This window comes from Sminthopsis crassicaudata, chromosome 4, assembly GCF_048593235.1.
Source record: "Sminthopsis crassicaudata isolate SCR6 chromosome 4, ASM4859323v1, whole genome shotgun sequence".
Taxonomy (NCBI): domain Eukaryota; kingdom Metazoa; phylum Chordata; class Mammalia; order Dasyuromorphia; family Dasyuridae; genus Sminthopsis; species Sminthopsis crassicaudata.
In genome coordinates this window covers 68576994-68600724 of record NC_133620.1, presented here as the reverse complement: position 1 = coordinate 68600724, position 23731 = coordinate 68576994, and the positions used below count along the sequence as shown (strand labels likewise).

General features: G+C 34.7%; 1 protein-coding gene across 1 annotated transcript in view; it reads right to left on the bottom strand.

Moving 5' to 3' along the window:
• The window catches only part of CEP350 (centrosomal protein 350), a gene marked incomplete in the record, with an annotated part of 163600 nt that extends 140147 nt beyond the window's left edge, over positions 1 to 23453 (bottom strand). Inside the window, 2 exon segments of the mRNA XM_074308508.1 lie at positions 11296 to 11374; positions 23342 to 23453.
• Between the last annotated feature and the right edge of the window lie 278 nt (positions 23454 to 23731).

The window sequence follows — 23731 nt, the reverse complement described above, 5'->3', positions numbered from 1 at the left end:
TTAACAATTCAATTAGACAAGCATTTAACAAGCACTTAATATCCAAACTGCTGTAGTAAAAGGCACTAGAGATACAAAAAAATATAAGACAAAATCTGTCCTCAAAAAGTTTCTAATATATATAACAGGGCAACAAAGTACTTACTCTGTGACAGGAAGAAAAATTAGGTACCAACAAAGTCTGTGTTATACATCTACTGTGTTATCAATTCTATGATAAACTCTGATAAAGATACAAAGTTTTAAAAAGTCATGATAAAATAAGAGCCTCTATAAATGAAAAAGAAAATACACTAGCTTGCTATAAGAAGTTTAGGGGAGAGACCTCATCCTCACCCAGGAGAGATCCAAGAAGAGGGTTAATGATTCCTGAGTGGAGCCTTAAAGAAAAAAAAAAAAAAAAAAAAAAAAAAAAAAAAAAAGACAGTAATACAAAATGTTAGAGGTGACTTCAAGAAACAAGGTCAGAAAGTTCTAAAGAGAAAATAAATTTTATTCAGCAATGTCCTTAAAGCAAAAAAGCATACTAATTAAAGCTTCAAACAAAAAGTTGGTTTTGGTATTTTTTCCTTGAATCCCAGAATCAGAAGAGATTTAGTCCAAGTCCTATCGCATAAATCCCTTCGATTATAATCTTAACCCTAACTGATCAATTTTTTTACTTAATATCTAGAATAAATTTAATTCCTCTTTCTTACACATTAAAGCCCCACAAATATCTGAAGATGTCATATCTCTTCTTCTCTAGATCTAATATTCTCATGTGACAGATTGGCATACAGTAATATTTCAAATTCCCTCCATATTCCTCGAACCTATCTTTACACTCAGTTTAATTAACTAAGGTTTTATTATATTTAGAAAATGAATCTAAAGTTAATAATGTTTTCTCTTTGTTCATTGAAATGACAATGGCTCAGGGTAAAGAATGCAGACCCTGTAATCAGGAAGAATTGAATTCAAATAAAAACCTCACTCAAGTTTCCTCATTTGTAAAATGGAGATAATAGCACCTACCTCCCAGGACCGTAGTGAGAAACAAACAAAATGATAACTGCATTTAGCACAATGACTGATATGTAAATACGAGATAGATGTTAGCTTTTTTCCTCACTTTTCACTTGTAGTACAACCAGAGGTCAAAGAAATCTAAATATTTCACGATTATTTTCAACTTTAAAAGTCTACTATCAGAAGTGGTTGGTGATTCAAGTGAACTATTGCACCATAACAATTTATCAAATTATGAATTCATTTTTTGAGAAAGCACATCTATACAACATCATAAAATCATCAACTTATCAAAACAGAGGTGATTCACAATGCATTCACTTAGAAATTCATATAATTGAAAAACTGAACATCCTACTATCACTATTTGTTTTGAGGATTTGCAGTTAGATAATATGGCTACTTTGGAGAGGCAATACTTTGAAAGACTTAGGCTCCCCACTACAAAATGCCTTATCCTTGCTTGGACTTTTGGAAATAATAAAATCTAACAATGTTGGGTTGTATCTTGTATGTTTATGTTATTTCTTACATTTTTTCATTTTTCTGAAAATTGCCCTTCTTTATCCCAAAGCTCAAAAATTATATTCAATAGTTATCAAACACCAATAAACTTGCTGGATATAACTTAGAATCAAGAATCCTTAATAAGGATTCAATAATGATTAAATATAATGAGAAAAAAGAGAATGATGATAAAAACTGCTGAAATATACGTAGTACATTCAAGTTTGTAAAGTGCTTTATGTATTAGATACATATGATCCTTAGGACAACTCTGTTAATTAGCAGATCTCACTTATTAGTTTCACTATTTAAAAGTTATAGAACTAGACTCAAAAAGTTTAAATCTTATGCCCTGGATCCAATAGCTATTTAGTGGCTGAGGTACTAATTGAATCATAGTAACTGGAAGAGAAAACTGTGCATACCCTGTAATCCAACAGTGTCACTACTGGGTCTATATCCTAAAGGGAAAAGGACCCACACATGAGAAAAATTTTGTAACAGCATTTTTGTAGTGACAAGGAATTGGAAATTGAGTGGATGTCCATCAATTGGGAAATGGATGAATAAGTTATGGCATATGAATGTAATGGAATATTATTGTTCTATAAGAAATGATCAGCAGGATGATTTCAGAAAAGCCTGGAAAGACTTACATGAACTGATGCTATTAGTGAAGTGAGTAGAAACAAAACACTGTACACAATAACAGCAAGGCTGTGTGATAATCATCTATGACAGATTGAGCTTTTCTCAGCAATGCAGTGATCCAAGACAATTCTAACAGAATTGGGATGCAAAATGTAATCCACGTCTAGAGGGAGAATGATGGAGACTGAATAAGGATCAAAGATAACTAATTTTCACTTTTTAAAAATTTCCTTTTCTTTTCCTATGTTTTTTTTCCCTTTTGTTCTAATTTTTCTTTTACAACACAATGAATGTGGAAATATATTTTAAATGATTGGAAAAATATGACCTATATCAAATTGCTTGCTATCTTGGAGAGGGGTAAGGGAGGATAGAGGAAAAAGTTGGAACCCACAATCTTACAAAAATGAATGTTGAAAACTATCTTTATATGTAATTGAAAAAACAAAATTTTTTTGAAGGAAAAAAAAAATCTATCAGTTCTCAAAGGTTAAAAAAACAACAGGAAAGTTCATCAAAACTCATCTAGTCCAACTCATACTTTTACAGCTGAAAAAAAAAGAAGCCTAGGGAGATTAAGTGTTTTACCCAAGATCACACAGGTAATAAGTGTCAGAAGCAGGCACCTCATCCAAGTCTTCCTGACTCCCAAGTTCAGAATGTTCTTTGTTAAATCACACTACCTTTCTCAAGTACTTCAGCAGCTCAAGAAAGGGCATTCCTACATTCTAAAATATTAAACAGTAGATAACCACCTTGATTCTATTTGTATAAGAGCTATATAACATTGCAGAAAGGTAAAAAAAAACAAAGTCTATGATTCTTTGAAATCATAGACTCATCATAGACATCATAGATTCTTTTACCTAAGATATTGTGGCTTCTTCTTTAAAAATTAAGTCAATGTCCAGTGTTCTATGAGATGAATATGCTGCATGACAAATCATCCAAATTCTCTTGAAATTATTACAAAATAAAAGTCCAAACAATTCTACTACCAATTTTAATAATTTAAAATGTGTTATTTTAAAATAATTAATACATTATTTGCTATCTAAAATAAATTTGGACTATGAAAAACCTATCTGCTGTGTGTGTGCATTTGCTTAGGACTAAGCTGACTAATCAGTCAACTAGAATTTATTAAAAGCCTACAACATTCCAGCACTGGTGACATACAGACATAAATGAAACAGATCCTGCTCTTAAGCTGACATTCTACCTTAAGAGATAATATCAATCAAAAAGTTTTTATTAAGCACCAAATATATGTCAGATGCTGTGCAGGAAAAAAAAAAACAAAACGAGAAACAATCTTTCAGGGGCATTGCATTTACTTGCTATTACAGTACAGTCTAATAGAGAAGGCCACAGGAACATGTTTAATTATATACAGCATAAATAAATACTAATATATACAAAGCAATTAAATTCAAAATAAATTGGGAAGGGAGAACTCTAGCACAGTTGGGAAGATTAGGAAACATTTTTTGAAGAAAGTAATGCTGCATCTTAAAGAAAGAAATTTGATGAATGGAGGTGAGAAGGAAGTATATTACAGATATTGTGGGAGTAGGAGATGGCCAGTATAGATGCACAAAGCTGGAGATAAGAGTTTAGTGTGTGAAGAACAAAAAGATAATTTTGAGGGGACTAAAGAGTGCAGGAGGAGGAGCAATGTCCAATGAAAGAGAAAACTGGAGCTCTTTGGAAGTGGACCATGAAGAGCTTTAAACTCAAGTCAAAATAACAAACATTTATTAAATATCTTCTGTTCCAGGCATGGTGCAAAGCACTGAGAATACAAAGAAAGGAAAAAACAAAAACAAACAAAAAATCAGTCATTGCTCTAAAAAGCTCACAATAAAAGAGGAAGACAACATGCAAACAACTATCTAAAATCAAGATACATGCAAGATAAATTGAAGATAAAAGCTAAAATCACTATTATTAGAGAAATTAAGACAACTTTAAGGTACCACTACACAACTCTCAGATTGGCTAAAATGACAGAAAAAAACAATAATAAATGTTGGAGGAATGTGGGAATACTGGGACACTAATACATTGGTGGTGGAGTTGTACAGTGATCCAACCATTCTGGAAAGCAATGTGGAACTACGTCCACAGGACTATCAAACTATGCATACATCAGTGTCTCTACTGGACCTGTATCCTAAAGAGATCATAATAGAAGGAAAAGAACCCACCTGTGCAAAAATGTTTGTAGCTGCCTTTTTGTAGTAGCAAGGAACTAGAAACTGAGTAGATGCCCATCAGTTGGGGAATGGCTGAATAATTTATGGAATGTGAATGTTATCGAATATTATTGTTCTATAAGAAACAATTGGAAGGATGACTTCAAGAAAGACCTAGAGAGACTTAATGAACTGATGCTCTTGTAGAACCAAGAGAACACTGTACACAGCAGCAACAAAATTATGCAATGATCAATTCTGATAGATGTGGGTTTTTTTTTTTTTTTCAGCAAGAAGGTGACTGAAGTCAGTTCCAACAGCCTTTTGATGGAGAGAGCTATCTGCATCCAAAAAGAAATCTATAGGGACTGAATGTGGATCACAACATAGCATTTTCACTATTTTGCTGCTGTTTGCTTGCGGGTTTTTTCCCACCAGCATAAGGATGGACTGAGTAGTTAGAGACTTGAAGTAGGAAGGCCAATTACTAGACTATAGCAATAATTCAGGTCAAAGATGATAAGAGACTGAACTAAGCTATAATAAATAGAGAGGATTCAGATGCAAGAGATGTTATAAAGACAGAAATGTCGAGATTTGGCAGCTCATTGACTATAGGAGAAAGGAAGAATGAAAATTCAGATATAAAGCTGAAATTATGAATATGCAAAACCAGAAGGATGGGAGTGCCTACCAAAGAAATAGGGGAGGTTGGAAAAAAAGGAGTTTGGAGGAAGAAATATTTAATTCTGCTATGAATGTATGTGTGTGTGTACACACATGCTAATATCTTTTTATTTTTCAATATATGAAAAGACAGTTTCCAAGATTTACTTTGAAAAGCCTTGTATTCCAAATTTTTCTGTTTCCCTACTCTCCCTCCCCTCCCCTAGACAGCAAGTAATCCAATATAGGTTAAACATGTGCAGTTCTTCTAAACATATTTCCACAGTTATCATGCTGCACAAGAAAAATCAAATAAGAAAAAAAAAAAAAGATTAAAAAAAAGAAAGCAAACAACCACCACAACAAAAAAGGTAAAAATATTATGTTATGATCCATATTCAGTCCCCATAATCCTCTCTCTGGATGCAGATGGCTCTTTCCATTACAAGTCTAATGGAATTGACCTCAATCACTTCACTGTTGAAAAGAGACATGTCCATCACAGTTGATCATAACAATCTTACTGTTGCTTTGTAGAATGTTCTCTTGGTTCTACTCACTTCACTTAGCTTCAGTTCATCTAAGAATCTCCAGTCTTTACTTGAAATCATCCTGCTAATTGTTTCTTATAGAACAATAATATTCCTTAACATTCATATACCATAAATTATCCAGCCATTTCCCAACTGATAGGCATCTACTCAGTTTCCAGTTCCTTACCACTACAAAAAGGGTTGCTACAAACATTTTTGCACATGTGGGTTCTTTTCCCTCTTTTATGATCTCTTTAGGATATAGGTCCGGTAGGGACACTGATGTATGCATAGTTTGATAGTCCCTTAGTTCCACATTGCTTTCCAGAATGGTTGGATCACTTTACAATTCCACCACCAATGTATTAGTGTCCCAGTATTCTCCCACTCCAACATTTATTATTTTCTTTTTCTGTCATCTTAGCCAATCTAAGAGATGTGAAATGGTACCTCAACGTGAACATGTTTAGTTTTGTGATATCTTTACGTCATCCAGCTTGAAGTGTTCACTAGGCAAACTGATTGATATAAAGTTCAAGGGAAAGACTAGGGCAGACTATGAGTCATCTGCATAAAAATGATAGTTTCTATGATGAAGTCACCAAGCAGTGTAGAAGAAAAAAAGAAAAGGTCTAGGAAAGAATCTTAGGGCACAGTCACAGTGAAAGAATACTATATAGATGATAAGCCAGCAAAGGAATTTGAGAAAGATTTGTCAAACAGTCACAAAATCCAGAGAGGAAAAAAATTTTTTAGGAGAAGCTGATCAAGAGTGCTAAATGCAACTGATAAATTAAAGAAGATAAGGATGGAAAAAAGTCTATCATATTTGGTAATTAAAAGATCACTGCTGAAAAAAATGCAGCAGATTTGACCTAGAAAGTCCAGATCAACAGCCACCTCTCCCCCAAATAAAAATGTACCATTAAGTGGCATAGTATTTTTCATATGGTCTAGGGGTACGGAGAAGGGCTGCAATCTTGCAAGTAAACTAAAGACAAATCCAGATAAATCTAAAGCAGTGGCAAAACATCCCTAGGCCAATTTAAAGGTCAAGCACAGTCTAAAACCCAGTGACCTCTGTGACAGAGGAGGCAGACCAACCAAGGCTCTTAACAGGAGAGAAGAGTCTTAAGATGAGTTCAAAAAGACCTGACTCCCTGTGGTAAGGGCCCAGTATGGATACCAGAAAGGGATTTTTTTTTTTTTTTCAGAAAGGCCTAGAGAAACTTACATGAACTGACACTAAGTGAAGTGAGCAGAACCAGGAAATCATTGTACACAGCAACAAAAAGATTATATGATGATCAATTCTGATGGACGTGGCTCTTTTCAACAATGAGATGATTCAGATCATTTCCAATAGACTTATAATAGGGAGAGCCATCTGCATCCATAAAGAAGACTATGGGGACTGAGTGTGGATCACAACAGAATATTTTCACTTTTGTTGTTGTTTACTTGCTTTTTGCTTACTTTTTCATTTTTTTCCCTTTTTGATCAGACTTTTTCTTGGGCAGCATGATAATTACAGAAATATGATTAGAAGAACTGCACATATATTGGATTACTTGCTGTCTAGGGGAGGGAATGAGGAGAAGGTTGGAAGAAAAAATTTGGAACACAAAATTTTGCAAGGGTGATTGCTAAAAACTATCTTTATATTTATTCTGAAAATTAAAATACATGATACTACATATCATGCCAGTCCTAAGTACTAGGGATACCAAAAAAGGCAAAAGTCATTCCTTACTCTCAAAAAGTTCACAATATGATGGGAAGACAGCAAACAAATATGGATAAATAAGCTAGAAAAAGAAATAATTAAAGGAGGGAAGACACTAGTCTTCCTAGACTAATCCCACTCTAAGACTGGGATTAGTTTTCTGTAGATTATGGGATTTTAGCTAAAATTTAAAGGAAAACAGTAGGTAGACATAAGGTGAGAGGGCATTCTAAGTATAAGGGACAGCTAGAGAAAATTTCTAGAGCCAAGACATGGAATATTTTATTTATGGAACAGTCAGGATTAATTATTCTGATCAATGCAAGATTCTTACAACAATTTCAAAAGACTTACTTTTAGGATATGTATTGCCAAATCAAGCACCAAAAGACTCAGGATGAAAAATATTATGCACCTACAGAGAGAGCAGATGATCTCTGAGTGCAAAATAAAACTTTTCCCCCCTACTTTATTGTTAATATTATTGGGTTTTGATGGGGGTGGAGGAGCAATATGGCTAATTTGGAAATTTCCTTTGCATGACTTCACATGTATGATGGGCATTACCTGTTCAGTGAGTAAAGGGAGGGGCAAAAAGGAAGGAGAGAACTAGAAACTTAATATTAAAAAAAAAAAAAAAAAAGAACCACCAAAGTGTTAACAGTTCAAGCTAATCTGGCATAATTGCAACCCTTAACTGTGAAAAAATTTTTGTTATAAAAATCTATTCATAGCATTTTAGAAAAGTATCCATAAGGTTTACTCATTCTAAATTCAACTTTATAAATTTGTCAAAGTTCTTCAATGTTATTTTTTTATACTTCAACAAACTCAGGGCATACAGACTTTTATCCATTTAATCATTAAATAATAAATGAACCAAATTAAGCTTGAAAATTTTAGCCTCAAGCTATTTTCCCATCTTAGGTCTCTCAATTCAGACATACTGAGAGAGAAAGAAAGAAGAGATCCACACAGAGACAGAGACAGAGAAACAGAAGTGAGGGGAGGAGAAGGAAGGAAGGAGAAAGAGAACTTTGGATGCTAGTTGATTCTGTATTTGCTCCTAAAGATAGAAATGTAACTGCTGGAGTTCACTAAGTAAGAAGTAAAATGGTCAGACTTAATTTAGGAAAATTACTTTGGTAGTAAATGGAGAATGGATTAGAATGGGAAGAGATTTGGGAAGGAAGATTCACCAGAGGACTACTGCAATTTAGGAATGAGATAATGAGCGCTTTTCCCAGCTACAGCAGTGTCAAAGGAGAAAAAAAGAGGATATTCAAGAAATACTGCAAGGGTGAAATCAATAGAACTTTGCAAAAAATTGGCTTTGAGGAGTAATAGTGAGGAGTTGAAAAATACATCTAATTTGCAAGCCTGAGAAACTGAAAGTATAATGTTGCCCTCAACAGCAATAGGAAAGTTGGGGCAGGGGATGGGATAGGGGGAAAGATGAGTTTAGTTTTGGACATGTTGAATTTAAGGGGCTTACTGGCATCCAGTCTGAGATAAAAGGCAGCTGGTGATTCAAGATTGGAGGTTAACAGAAAGGATAGAGCAGGACAGGTAAATTTGAAAACTGAAAGTATAGTAAAGTTACTGGAAAAGTTCATCAAACTAGAGGAACTGTTGTAAAAACTATAATAATAGAGAATCTCAACGGACCCTTTTCAGATCTAAACAAACTTAATCAAAAGATGGCAAGAAAGGACCTGAACAAAATTTTAGAAAAATTAGAGATGATTGGTTTGTGATTACTAAATGGGTTAGAAAGGATAAAGTACTTCCAAGTATTTCAATGTACTCAATTGTAGATGGCATCTTTACAAAAACTAAGCATGTATTGGAGCATAAAGATCATCAAAAAATGTTTTCCCCCCTCAAAAAAGTCACTGAAAACATCATTTATTAATCACAAGGCAATAAAAATTAAATTCAATAATATGACTGGGGATAAAATTAAAAAGCAACTGGAAAGTAACAATTTTAAATTATGGGTCAAAGAACAAATTACAAAAACAAAAGAAAACATCATCAAAGAAAGGGACAATTAAAATAAACACATCAAGATTTATGGGATGCAGTTAAAATAAGTCATAGGAGAATATTTATATCTCAAAACACTTTTTCAACAAAGGAAAAAGAGAAAAGAGAAAATCATTAAATTTGGAAAATCTGAGTATCAAAAATTTCCAAAACAACAAATAAATTCTGAAAATTAAAAATGAGATTAATAAAATTGAAAGCAAAAAGCCCTACCGAACTGATAAATCTATTATGAAAAAGCTAAAGAAGTTGGTATAAGAAGTTAATGGAATATTATGTTATAAGCAATGACAAGACGAACAATTTCAAAGAACACTATGAAGTTCTCTTTGATCCATCAAGAGTCAAGTGAGCAGATTGATAATTTACACACCACTATGAAAAAAAATTTTTTTAAGACTTTAAAACTCTAATGCAATGATAAAACCATAAATCTGGAGAACTGAAGATGAATCATACCACCCACTTACTACCAAGAAACATGATAGATTCAAAATTCAGAAGAAAATATACTTCTATAACACAGTGCCCAGCACATAATAGACCCTTAATAATTATTTACTGAATTTTATATCTGAGTATAGTCAATGTTTTGCTACACATGTGCATATTTATTGTAACGGGTTTGCTTTTGGGAGTTTCAAAAAAAGTTTCTAAGGGGGAAGGGTTGTAAGAGGGAAGAATAATAAATCCTTAAATAAAAAAATTAAATTAAATAGTATCCTATAATATAAAGTAATGCTTGCAATTTGATCATTAACTTGCCACAACAGAGCACTCAAAGATTTGTTTACATGGGATCCACACAAAATAATCAACTTTCTGGAACAGGAGTGAGGAATGACAAGACACTCCAAGTGCTGCATTAATAACCATTAAATATTTAAAAACAAGAATAAGAACTTAAAGTGAATTCAGTGGCGATTTTATGAAAAGATCTGAACAAAAATTATATAGAATAAGTATGAAAGAGTTGTTTTCTCCGGATAGTGGGACCCCAATGGGATCACAGATCCACTAAATGAACACACTATTAAATTAATAAGTATATACTGAGTGTTTAATATGCACATAACACTGGCTAGGAGATACAAGGTAAAAAAAAAAAAAAAAAAAACCACAACCACAATTAATATTTACATACACCATATTATGGTGAAAATATTTTACATATACATGCACAATTCTGTGATGGCAAGTAAATTATTCCCATTTTTGCAGATGAGGAAACTGAGCCTGAGGAATTAAGTGACTTCCTCAAGGTCACTCAACTAAGTGTATGGAGCAGAACTGGAACTTTGAATCTTCCTGATTTCAAGTCCAATGCGCTCTACACTATGCTACCTGCCTTTAAAAAAAAAAAAAAAAAAAAAAAAAAGGCACCACGATACCTGCCCACAGGACACAAACACAAACACACACAATGGCAGATCACTTCAAAGACTGACTCTGGAGTCATAAGGAACTGGTTGGGTTTAAATCTTATTATTTAGTTTTACCACTAATGTGATTCTTGGACAAGTCACAATCTCTCTGGGTCTTAGATTCTTCAACTGTAAAATGAAAGGGTTCGACTAGAGGGTAGATCTATGCTCCTATGTGCCTACTGATCTGAGTTCTAGACAACAAGCTGTGTTACCCCAAACAGTTTACAATCTCTAGATCTTAGTTTTTTATCTGCAAAATTAGTGGGTTGGACCAGATGACTAAGTTCTTGAAAGGGGAAGGAATGGAATGAAAATAATGGATAAAGTCAGTGGAAAAGAAAAAAAGGAACAAAATGTGAACAGCATTAAAAAATAGAAATGATCTTGAGTTTAGTAACTGATTGGTTTGGGAGCAAAGGAGCAATCAAAGATGATTTTGAAGTTATTAGTCTAGATGACTTGATAGAACATGAAAAATAAATCTAGAAAAACATTTCTATTTTGCAAATGATGAAATAGTGACTCACCAAGCCTGGTGATTCAGTGAAATGAAGTGGCCATTTGCTCAACAATATCTCAATTCAAGTTTCAGGAAACAAAGTTTCTCTGTAAGAAATTCAACAGAAAATTACACACAATCCTAAAGGCGGGTGGGGGAGAGTGGAGGGAAGTAGAGGAAGGAGGAAAAAATACCCTTCCATCATATAGTTAATCCTAGATACAATTCTTAAAGATAACAAAATATAAGGACTTTATCCTGGGAGAAGCAAAAGGATCAAGGGAGTAAGGTAAGACAAGAAAATAAAGGACAAGGCACCAATTTCCTGAAAGAGAGATTGGGAGCCACCTTTGTCCATGAAAAAAAAGGAGACAAAAAAGAGGGAAGGGAATTGGGAAGGAGAAAATAAATGAAGAGAAAAAGAGAGAGAAAAGTAAAAGGGTTTATAGCAAGGGTTCTCAAACTACTGCCTGCAGGCCATATGCGGCCCACTGGGTTATGGCAAATGGGCTGAGGGGTGGAGACAGACTGTGAGTTTTTGTTTTTACTATAGTCCAGCCCTTCAACAGTCTGAGGGACAGTGAACTGCCCCCCCCATTTAAAAAGTGTGAGGACTACTGGTTTATAGGTTCAGAGAACTGGGACTAGAAGGGACTTTGGAGATCAATTAATCCAACCTCCTGTTGTAGAAGACGGAACTGAGGTCCAGAGAGGTTAAGTGATTGTACAAAATCATACAAGATAATAAGTGGAAGTGATGAACTCCCAGTCTTCTGACTCTATTTCTATCGTTGTTCCCCTCAAACCCCAAGAAAAAGGAGAATATCGACCAAAGTCAAGTTGTATAACTTAGAAATCAACGTTCAAGTATTCATTCAAGAAATTCTCAAGTTTATGGACACCACCTAAAATATTTTGTTATTTTGTTGACCCTAGGTCTCTCTTATGTTTTTATACAAAGACTAATCATATGTCAAGACAAATTCTTGGAAAATTTGAGAAAAGATAATTCTGATTTTATCTAGTGCTCTGCTAGTCTAAATAACAAGCTATTTACTATAAAATGAGTAAAAAGATGAAAATGAAGTGTGATCACAACAATGTGGAAACTGAAAGTTCTTAGTCCTTCCTAAGCCAACTCTATAATATCCTCAAGATTTTTTAAGTTAAACTTTCACATTCTTACACATTACTGTACAAAATATATCTGAATATCAAATATAAGAGATTTGGAGATTATCCATTATTTTGAGCTCTCCACTTATCAATCTGAAAAGCCAATCTCTACCAATCACTGCTCTCCCAAAGTCCTTTCTAGTCACCTCTACTTTTAACTTTGCCCTTTTTTTACCCAGACACACCCTCACTTATAAAATCTAATTAAAAAAAAAAAAGTTAATAGTAATTAATATGAAGCATGTGGTATTCATGTGTCCCCAGGTGGAGCAAAAAACAGGTGAAGTGAAGAAAAGAGATGAAGGATGCCTAGCCAAAGTTATTACCAAATCCCAGGCCTCTCTTAGGAAAAATTACATAGGAAAAACATTGGAGAAAACTACAGACCAGGCAGCAGCAATGATAATGAAAATGTACTAATATTTTTCTTTTTTTATCCAGTATTTTTCCCAGTTTGCTTGCCATTCCATATACATAACATTCCACCTTCCATGTCCATACTTTTATATGACCTGCCCTACAATGTATTCCTTCTTCATCTCTTCCTTAGATTACTTTTTCCCTTCAAAGTTAAAACTCAATTCCTGATTTGCCCTAGCCACTAATTATACTCTGCATTCACCTTGAATTCAATTTGCACTTAAAATTAATTCTCAACATTTACCCAATAGGGACATCAAGCATTCATGTGACTTTATTGGTGGCCTCATTTTCACTTCTGAACTGGCAACCTCATGGCTATTAAAAGTAGAGAAAAAAATAGCGCAAAATGCATGTAAGTTGGTGGAGCAGCTGATGTCCTGTGAGGCACTTCACTGGTCTTATTCAACCTATTGTTATAGAGCAAAGAGTTTCCTGTATATTCACTGATATTTTTACTGTTTGCCCTTTAAAATTCAAATTCTGGGTTGCAATTATGCTCCCAAAGTGTAGTGCAAGACTTTTGGGCTCTACAGTGATGCCAAGACTTCTTTTGACCGCAGAGAATGTCTGTCAGTCAGTCTCAACAACCTTTCCCTTTGTTTTCAGAAGGCAGCCATGGTAGAGGTTTATAGCAGTGTAGTGTAGCCACCTTCACATAGCTATTTGACACAGCAGACAGTAAGATTCTGGTTGAAAAGTATTTTAGTTTTAAGAAATTTATTTGTTTGGTATTCATGGTATAGATTTCATGTTTTATGAAAGGAGAATTAACATCTAAAATCTTTTTATTTAATTACGAAGTTAGCACAAAAGATCAAAGAATTCTAGTGAGGAAAAAATGTTTTGCATGTTGCCAATTTTATTTGTGTACTGCATTTTATGGATTATTTCATGGTTACTATAGTAGGAAAAGTACATATCAGAATTAGCATTTTGTTATAAAGAACTATATGCAGAAAAGTGTATTTTCAACAATCTCTAACAAAAGATTATAATCTTTGGTGTTAGCAGAAACCTAATTCCCTATTTCCCTTAAGTTCTATGTATCAATATTTGTGTTTTTGACTTTCTATGTTTGCTAGGAACATCACCTCCACAAAAGCTGAGAAATGATTGTACTTATATATGTACATGTTGTTTTCCCCGAAGAATAAAAACCTCTTGAGGGCAGTGACTGACTGACAAAACAAACATTTGGGCTAATGCTTACAGAGACCAGTCCCAAATTGTTGCACTCTTAAGTCTTATTCTCTAATAATCTTATATATCAGTAACTTATTTTGGTTTTGAAATATTAAAATTTGTGCATAAAAACTGTTTTCCATGTCCAAACTTCCCATGCTAAAAACTATTCAAGATCAAGATGATTATTACAAGATGACTAATTTTATTTAGATTAAATGCTGATATCTATTTTTCCAATAACATTAAGAATCTAAACTCACAAATGTCAAGAATTTACCCTACACAAATTTAAAAAAAAAAAAATTCCCAGATGAAAAGTTTCCAACATGTAGTTAAAGCATAAATTGTCGATGACCATAAATGCTAATGCTTAAATAATTATCAACTGAAAAACTCTTCTAAAATAATATAATATATCTACATTATAATGACATTTCTACAAATATTAAAGTTGATTTACACATACTGGATATAGCAATCATGAAGCCACTTATTTTTCATATACAAACATTACTCATGAAGTGACTCCCTTACTTGATTAAAATATAAAAGTTTTTAAGATTTTAAATTTTTATTTGGGGGAAGTGGGGGATATCCACAAGTCCATGATTACAACAAACAAAAATTACATGTGTTTCTTGCTTTGAGAAAATTTAATTTACCAAAATCTAAATTTTTTTAAACCAAAAAAATTATGATCTGGGCATTCTTTTAGAAATGGTTTCTTCCCTTCAAAAAAATATTTCCTTAAAACAGGAATTCCCTAATGTATTTTAAAGGATATAAGATACAAAATGTAGATTATACACAATTTTAAGAAAGATATCTAAAATTTTGTAAAGTGAGACATAGCTAAACTAGAGGTATTGTAAAGGAAACAATTTGGGGATAATAGTGGTAAGCAAATTGGCTATGTAGTAGGCACAAAGGGATAACAAGTGGACAATCCCACGACCCACTGGACACCCATCAAGATCTATTGCAGAGATTCTCAAACTACTTCTATTATAGATCCTCTTTGGCAATCTGGTAAAAACTATGAACCTCTCAGAAACATTTTAAAATACATACATACATATAAAGAAAACCAATATATAAATTAACTTAAGCATCTTGATATATTAACTATTTTTTTTCCCCAAATCAATTTAGGCAGCACATTTAAGAACAGATTTTTTTTTTTTTATTTCAGATATAAAATAAGTGCAAAAATTAAAAACTGACAAAATATATCATATGAAATAATTTTAAACAATATACTGAGTAAAACCACTGGTAAGCACACTTTTTAGTTTTCTCCATACTTTTAATTTTTTATTTTTTATCCTCACTTCTCAACTCTCTAATTGAGTTCTCTCTGCATATATGATACCATGCCATTCCTCTCAGATTCTTCCTCCTTAGGTTTTCACTGCTCTCCTAATTCTTCTTCCACCTCTCTGGCGACTCCTCCTTAAACTCCCTTTCTGGAATAACATCCACATTTTGCTCTCTATCTGTAGCTGTACACTAGGTTTCTGTCCTTAGTCTTTATATTTTCTCTTACAGCAATCTCATCATGTTTCATGAGTTCTATGTAAGTGATTCTCAAGTCTATATATATATATATTCAGCCCTAGTCTCTTTCCTGAGCTCCCATCCCATCCAATATTTCCAAGTGGATATCACAAAAGTATGCCAAACTCAACATATCCAAATAATTTTATCTTTCTCCCCAAATTTTCTTCCTCTCTCCATAACTTTCCTATTTCTATGTAAAGCACCACCATCTTTCCACTCAGGTTCAAAACCTTGGATTCTCAACTCTTCCCTATCACTTACCTCACATATCCAATCAGATACCAAGTCTTCAAGATTTTATTCCAGGAAATCTCTCCTATCAATCCTCTTCACTCTACTAATAACATTACTACCACCCTAGTTCAAGCCCTCATCATTTCTTGGTTGGATAATTGCAAAGCCAGCTAATTTATTTCTGTCTCCACCTGGTCCCCTCTCTATTCCACCTCAATTCAGCTGCCAAAATAGTATTTCATTTTTTTTTCTCCCAGGACACTAAATGCCTTTTACTTTAGAGTTAAAATTCTGTTCAAACATAAATATGCCTATATTTTAAGAATTCCATAGCCTCACTTGGCTACTACATATTTGAAATGTAACAAAAAATACATATTTATAGCAATTAATTCTGAGACACTTCTGTTTAATTTTTTAAAAGCTTAAAAGAATTCTTACTAAATACACACACACACACACACACACACACACACACACACACACACAAGTTCTCTTATTACCTTCTTGTTCAAAAGTTCCTTATTGCCATTAAGAAAAAATACAAACTCTGTCACTTCAAAAGCCCTCACAACTGCCTCCACACCCTAGCTTTTCAAGTTTATTACACATAACACTTCCACATATTCTCCATTCCTGACCAAGTGATTCATTTGCTGTTTCCCTTGTAGGATATTTACCTACAGTGTCCATACCTTTACTCAAACTATCCAGTGATACTACCTCATCATTTCATTTAAAATCTCTAGCTTCCTAAAGTCACCTTCTATGGAAGCCCCATCCTGATCTCCTCTTCCCAATTATTATTCCCCTCTAAAAACTTCCTTGTTTACTTTTCACATATGTGTATGTGTGTGTGTGTATTTAGTTTACTTATACCAGTAGCAACCTTTTCCTTCAATAGAAGTAAGCTGTTTAAGGGCGAGGACCACTTAATTTTTGTATTTTTAACACTAGGGCCTAGCAGAATAGCTGGTACTTGTGTGTTTAATAAATATTTGCTGATGGAATGATATTTTCAATTAAATAAAAGTGGTCATTTGAATTAATAGCTAGTATAATATTTTTAAGCTGGATATTGCAAGAGATCATTGATGCTTTTCCCCTCTCTTAGGTACCAAAATTAACAGACATCATAATCTCCAACAGTTATGTTCTCCTCCTGTTCCCAAGATAAGAGCCACACCTGAATTAGATAAATTTGTATTTACTTCAAGTAATCTGACAGATCAAATAAATATAAACTGTAGCAGAGATGGAATAGAACTGAATTAGGAGCTAGTAAAATAGGGTTTTGGACCCAACTCTTGACACTTTCTTATCCTCGGGCAAAGCATTTTAATCTCTCTTGGGTCTTGACTTCCTCATCTGTAATATAAAGAGCTTCAGTAAGATCATCTTTAAGGTTCCTTAAATTTATAATTCTGTGACTAAGAGGAAATGATTTATAGAAATTATAATGTGCCCAGTGACACATCAGGAGTATCCTAAATCCACTTTTTATCATGTCAGAGTGACTATCACCAAAACAAATATATACTAATTAACTATATGCAGATTTTCTGGAGCAAATTTTTCATCCTCATCTGATTTTCCAGACATATTTAAACATATTTTAGTTGATAAACCCCACCAAAAGTTGCTATGTTTTAAGGGAGAAATGCAAACCAGTTTTTAACATTAGCCTAAGAAAACTGTTATTAGAAGAATTAAGCTAATGTGCAAAAAAAGTCATTAAATTCCAAACCCAAACAATCATTTGATAATATATCCTCTTAAGTGTATGTGTGATAAAGCAACTTTAATAAGAATTATTTTTAAGGAGAAAAATAAGCAATTAATTTTGGGGGGAGCTGAGGCAATTGGGGTTAAGTGACTTTCCCAAGGTTACATAGTTAGGAAGTGTTAAGTGTTTGAAGTCACATTTGAACTTAGGTCCTCCTGACTTCAGGGCTGGTGCTCTATCCATTGAACCACCTAGCTGCCCCAAGCAATTAATTTTTAAAACTGTAGAAATAGTACATTTTATCATCATAGTTGTAGGGTATAGTAAAAAGACTGACCAACAGAATCTTTATTCGTGTACTTACTATAGGACAGGAACTACACTATTCAAGGGGGATACAAAGATAAAAATGATTAAAATGAAATAACTCAAAGAGTTTATAATCTATTGTGGAAAATTACATGTACCCACATGAATAAACATAAAATATGCACAAAACACATACAAGAAAATGAGGAAAAGAAATCAGAAAAAAATTCATGTTGGAGTTGGCACCTGACCTTATCTTTGAAGGAAGCTAGGAACTCTAAGAGGCAAAAGTGAAGAGAGTGGCTTGAAGCATAGGATAGTCACAGAATCAGTGACTTAGTGAAATTAGGCACAACAAAGAGACCAACTTGGGTAGAACTGAGAGAATCAGTAAAAGAGTAACAAATATTAATTCAGGCAATGTATATAGTCTGGCTGAAGCCAGATTGTGAATGGTTTTAAATGCCAATCAAATCTGTATTTTATCCTAGAGGTTACAATGAGCCATTGAAGCTTTCTGAAGAGGGTGATAATAAGGTCAAACTGTTGCTTTATGACTATCATCTTACTGACTATATGGAGGACAGAGTGCAAAGGGAAGAGATTTAAGGCAGAAAAAGTAATAAATAAATAATGCAATAATTCAGGATACTAGACTTTGAATCAGAAGACTAAGATTGCAGTCCAGGTACAGATTAATTCACTTAATCTTGGAGCCTGTTTCCTCATCAATAAAATGGGAATAAAATTCCCAATTACTTTGAATGGTTATGAAGAAAATATTTTATAAACTATTAAAAGCTATATTAAATGTAGGTTATTTTTACTATTGACTATGATTATTATTAGATAGTTAAGTTTCAAAAGATGCATGTTTTCTAAAATTTTAAAAATACAAAAACAAAAAAACAGCCAACCCTCCAGAAGTCTATGACTTTTTAGTTATGTTGAGGATATAGAGGCCTACATTTAAACAAAACTGTCAAATTTTTTGAAGTGCCAGAAATAAAAAGTATTTTCCAGTTGATCAATGATGAACAGAAACAACTACACCCAGAGAAGGAACACTGGGAAGTGAATGTAAATTGTTAGAACTACTGTCTATCTACCCAGGTTACTTATACCTTCGGAATCTAATACTTAATGTGCAACAAGAAAATGGTATTTACACACATATATTGTATCTAGGTTATATTGTAACACATGTAAAATATATGGGATTGCCTGTCATCAAGGGGAGGGAGTAGAGAGGGAGGGGATAATTTGGAAAAATTAATACAAGGGATAATGTTATAAAAAAAATTACTCATGCATATATAATGTTAAAAAAATTATAAATAAAATTTTAAAAAAAGAAATAAAAAGTATTATAGTATCAAAAGAAAATGTCAGCCTTATTTCAGTGGTGCTAGCTACGTGACAAATCATACACGTCACAGTCTCTCTGTGGGTTTCAGCATCCTCACCTGTAAAATTATGATAAGCATTCGTAATCTTAAAGCACTATATAAATGTGTTATCATTAATATTTATTAAAGCCTTCCACTTCTTGGCAGGAGAAATGCACCAAATTCTTAAATAGTTTCCCTGGACCAAGACTCTCCCCTTTTCTAAGCCATTCTTCAGGATGTCACAGAAATCTCAAAAAACCTTCAGAAATCCTCATCACCTACCCAATAAAATAAAAGGCTGATTCAGCCTAACTTTCCAGCCTTATTTAATTATATTCTTTTTTATATACTCTATATTCTGGGCAAACTGGACTACTTCCCAGTTCCCCAATCTTATCCTACTCTCTCTCATCTTCATTTCACATCTATTTACATCCTTCAAGACCCTGCTCAGAAAACACTCTGACTCCCTTTTGATGCAGACTAAGGTCTCCAGGCTAATCGGGGTTTCTACTTTAGAAGCACTTACACAAACTGCAGTGTGGATATAAAATCCATTGGAATCTGAAAGAATATCCAAAAGAGCAGGGTGTCTGTGCCCCACTCAGTAATTACATGAGGCCTCAAATATTTCATATTTTCACTCTTTTATTATTATAAAGTGAACTTTCAAACTCTTTCATGTATTATAAAGTGAATTTTCAAAATTTATCCTTCTAAAAGTATCTCAGCTTTCTAGAATTTGACACTATTAAGTCTTTAATTGCTTTTTTTAGATATATGAAACATAGTTTGCATATATATTTCACCTAAAAGATTGCTGAAGGTAGATGAAACCATTGGTGCAGACCACCTTCCACCCTTCCCCCCCAAAAATTTCATGGAGCTCTAGATAATTTGTACTGATGGGAAAGTGAAATATTGAATGTAAATAAATGGGCTGAACTTTCTTGTATCTCTATTTCCTCAAATGAAAAAATTCCTATTTACCTCAGTAAAGTTAATTTGTGAGTCAAATTTAAAAAAATGTACATGAAAGCAGAATGAAAAGTATAATTTCTATGAGAAGTTATTTCTCCCTCTTTACAAAACTGTGTATTTTCCATAACATTTTGTATCTTCATTGCAATCATATCCTAACTATGTACTTGTCCTCCCTTACCAGACTATCAGGCTTATAAACTTTTTGAAGATTGAATTATCTTGCTCATATTTGTACTAATAGCCCTCGCTCTTTTCCAGCCTAATATAATACCTTAAAAAAATAACAGAGACTAAATATATGTTGACTGAAGTCCCCAAAGTATACCCGTTTAATTCAGTCAAAAGCTTCATCTGGGGCAGCTAAGTGGCGTAGTGGATAGAGCACCAGCCTTGAATTCAGGAGGACCCGAGTTCAAATGTGATCTCAGATACTTAACGCTTCCTAGCTGTGTGACCCTGGGCAAGTCACTTAACCCCAGCCTCAAAAAAAAAAAAAAAAAAAAAAAAAAAAAAAAAAAAAGTTCACCTTTCTTCTTTCTAAAAAAACTAAGTATTAAACTTGACCATAAGTTAATGTGACAGCCTCACATATAAGTTTATTTTTTAGCTGATATTTATCAAGTGAAGAAGCATTTACTAAGTACTTAGGTGCCTCGAATGTTTGCCAAAAAAAGGAAAAAAAAAACCCACCTCTCATTTCTTGCCTTACATACTATAATTTTTAATGCAAAGCCAGCTTAGTTGTTCAGTTTTGCTTGATTACAACAAATAAGACTTGTATACATATAGTGTATCAGAATAAAAATAAGCAAAGTTTGAAGCAACTTCTAACAGCAATAAAAACACATCCAATCTCATTTCCTTTTTAATTAGTTTTCATTAGACTTTCTGCCAATAATGTGATGGAGAAGCAAAGTTTTAGGGGGCAAAAAAGCAAAACACTGATGAACAGAGGGGAAAAAAGGCAAAGAACTCAGATCAGCATTTCTCAAAGTAATCTGTATTTAAAAATATTCTTGGACTCAAATTGTTGACAATATACAAAAACTGACACAGGAATACAAAATACTCTGGAACATTTGGGAATGAAAATGGTGAAAATTAAACTCTTTTAGAAATTTTAAATTACTTAACATAATTTTAACATAATTTCACATTTCAGAGAATTATTAATAACATTAAAATTCTCATGAAGAGGAGTTTCTTTTTCAGATATGATTTGGACTGCACAGTGAGATCTCTCCCAACTCTTTCATATCTCAAAGTACAGCAGGTTCCTCAGGACATAGTTTGGGAAACACTGCCTTAAACTACCACATATCGAGTACTGAAAAATCTACAAATCATGCCCACAAGCAAAGTGAATAAAATTTCTTAGAAATTAATTTTCTCATTTATATAGTCATAAACTAATCCTACAAAATGTAGAATGTATCAGAGTGCAGGTTACTTACATCATTGAGCTATTGCATTAAGTTATTAAGAATACAGAATTATCATTACATCCTGGAAAGAGGTAAAGGAAAACATCACTGCTACTCTTGAAAGCCATTAAATCATATAAAAGCATATGCAGGTATTTTTTTAAAAGTATAAAATCATGCAAAATCTCAGCAGGAAATCTATTTATATGGATAACATAATTATATCACTTATTTTTGAGGCAGAATATAAGTATACTTAAAATTTCATTAAAATAAACCGTGGCACCAAAGTCAGTGCAATATTTTACATTTTATTCAATTTATGCAATATTTTATTCACTTATGTCATAGTTCTACACTTATAAATAGAATACTGGTATGTCAATGTGACAGCCTCACATATAAGTTTATTTTTTTGCTGATATTTATCAAGTGAAGAAGCATTTACTAAGTACTTAGGTGCCTCGAATATTTGCCAAAAAAAAAAGAAAAGAAAAAAAAAACACCTCTCATTTTTTGCCTTACATACTATAATTTTTAATGCAAAGCCAGCTTAGTTGTTCAGTTTTGCTTGATTACAACAAATAAGACTTGTATATATACAGTGTATCAGAATAAAAATAAGCAAAGTTTGAAGCAACTTCTAACACAGCAATAAAAACACATCCAATCTCATTTCCTTTTTAATTAGCTGTACACTGCCATTTCATTCAAAAAGTCTTAACTACAAACACATTCCAGAAATGTCATGATTGTTTTATTGAGGTGTTCGGATTGTTACCCAGAGTCTAAAGATACAATCCTCCCAGAAATATTAAACGTACAAGAGTAACATTATCTCACAATCTCCAGACGTAACTATAAGACTTCTCTAAAGTTAAAACAATTAAAGGAAGTCACTCAATCAACAAGCGTTTATTAATCCCTTGTTAGGGGCCAAGCACAGTAAAAATAAATCGGAGAAGGGAAGGGAAAAAGCATCTAACAGGTCGAGTCAACCCACATTCACCGGTACTTAAGGGCTTAATAAATGTTTTCACATTGTTGACAGTTGACTGCCTGGTCTACTATGTGGCAGGCCGGCAGGCGCTGGATTACAAAGGTGGCAGCTACAACAATTGTCCCCGTTCTCCAGGAACGTTCTTCGGGATCAAAGATTTCTGCTACATTACATACACTACTCTCAATTTCACCTCGGAAGCTTCGCCAGGGAAAGCGCAGCCTTCCACCCCGCACGCCCGGACCCTGAAGCTTTCCAGCCCCACAGCCCTCCGTGCCAGGCGAGGACCGGAGCTGAAGTTGCGAGTCCCGGGCTGCAGCCGGATGATGGCGGGGGGCCCCGAAGTCGCTTCTGCAGGGGTCACTTCCCCAAGCTTGCGGACAGCCCGAAGCCCATGGCCAGCAGCTGCCAGGCCTCTCTACGAGCTGTCAGCCCCAAGGCCGGGGAGACCATCGCCACTGCGGGAGTTTCCCGAGAGAAGGGCCGGGGCTGCGGCCGCGGACCTCGGCAGGTGCCTCGCTCCATTCCGGGCCAGCCGAATGGGGAGAGCGACGACTCTCCGGGGTCGGGTCCCGCAGCCGGCTCGTCTCCGGCCCCACCCCGCCTCAGACTCGCGGCCTCGGTGCTAGCCCGCGCCCCCTCCTAGCTCGCCCGCGGCTCACCTGAGAGAGTCGCCTCCGGCCCCGGCTGCGCCGGCTCATCCCGCGGGGCCGGGCGGGAGGAGCAGCGAGGACGCCCCCACCCGGCCTGTCCGCTGGGCCGGGACGTGCGGCCGGCCCGGCCCGGCCTGGCACCGGCTGCCTCCTCCACCCGCCGGCCGGCGGGGAGAGACGCTAGGGAGGGAGAAGCTGGCTTCCCCTCCCGCGACAGCGCAACCTCCGGAGCTTCGGCTCGCCCGGACTCCCTCTGCCTCTGGCCCGGCTCCACTCCTCCCGCCGGGAGAGTCACTTCGGCGGCGGCAGGGGCGGCGGAGGCAGCGGCAGCAGTTCGGTCGCCATTACAGACCAACAACTGACACGGAGGAGGAGCTGCGGCGGCGGCGGAGGCGGCGG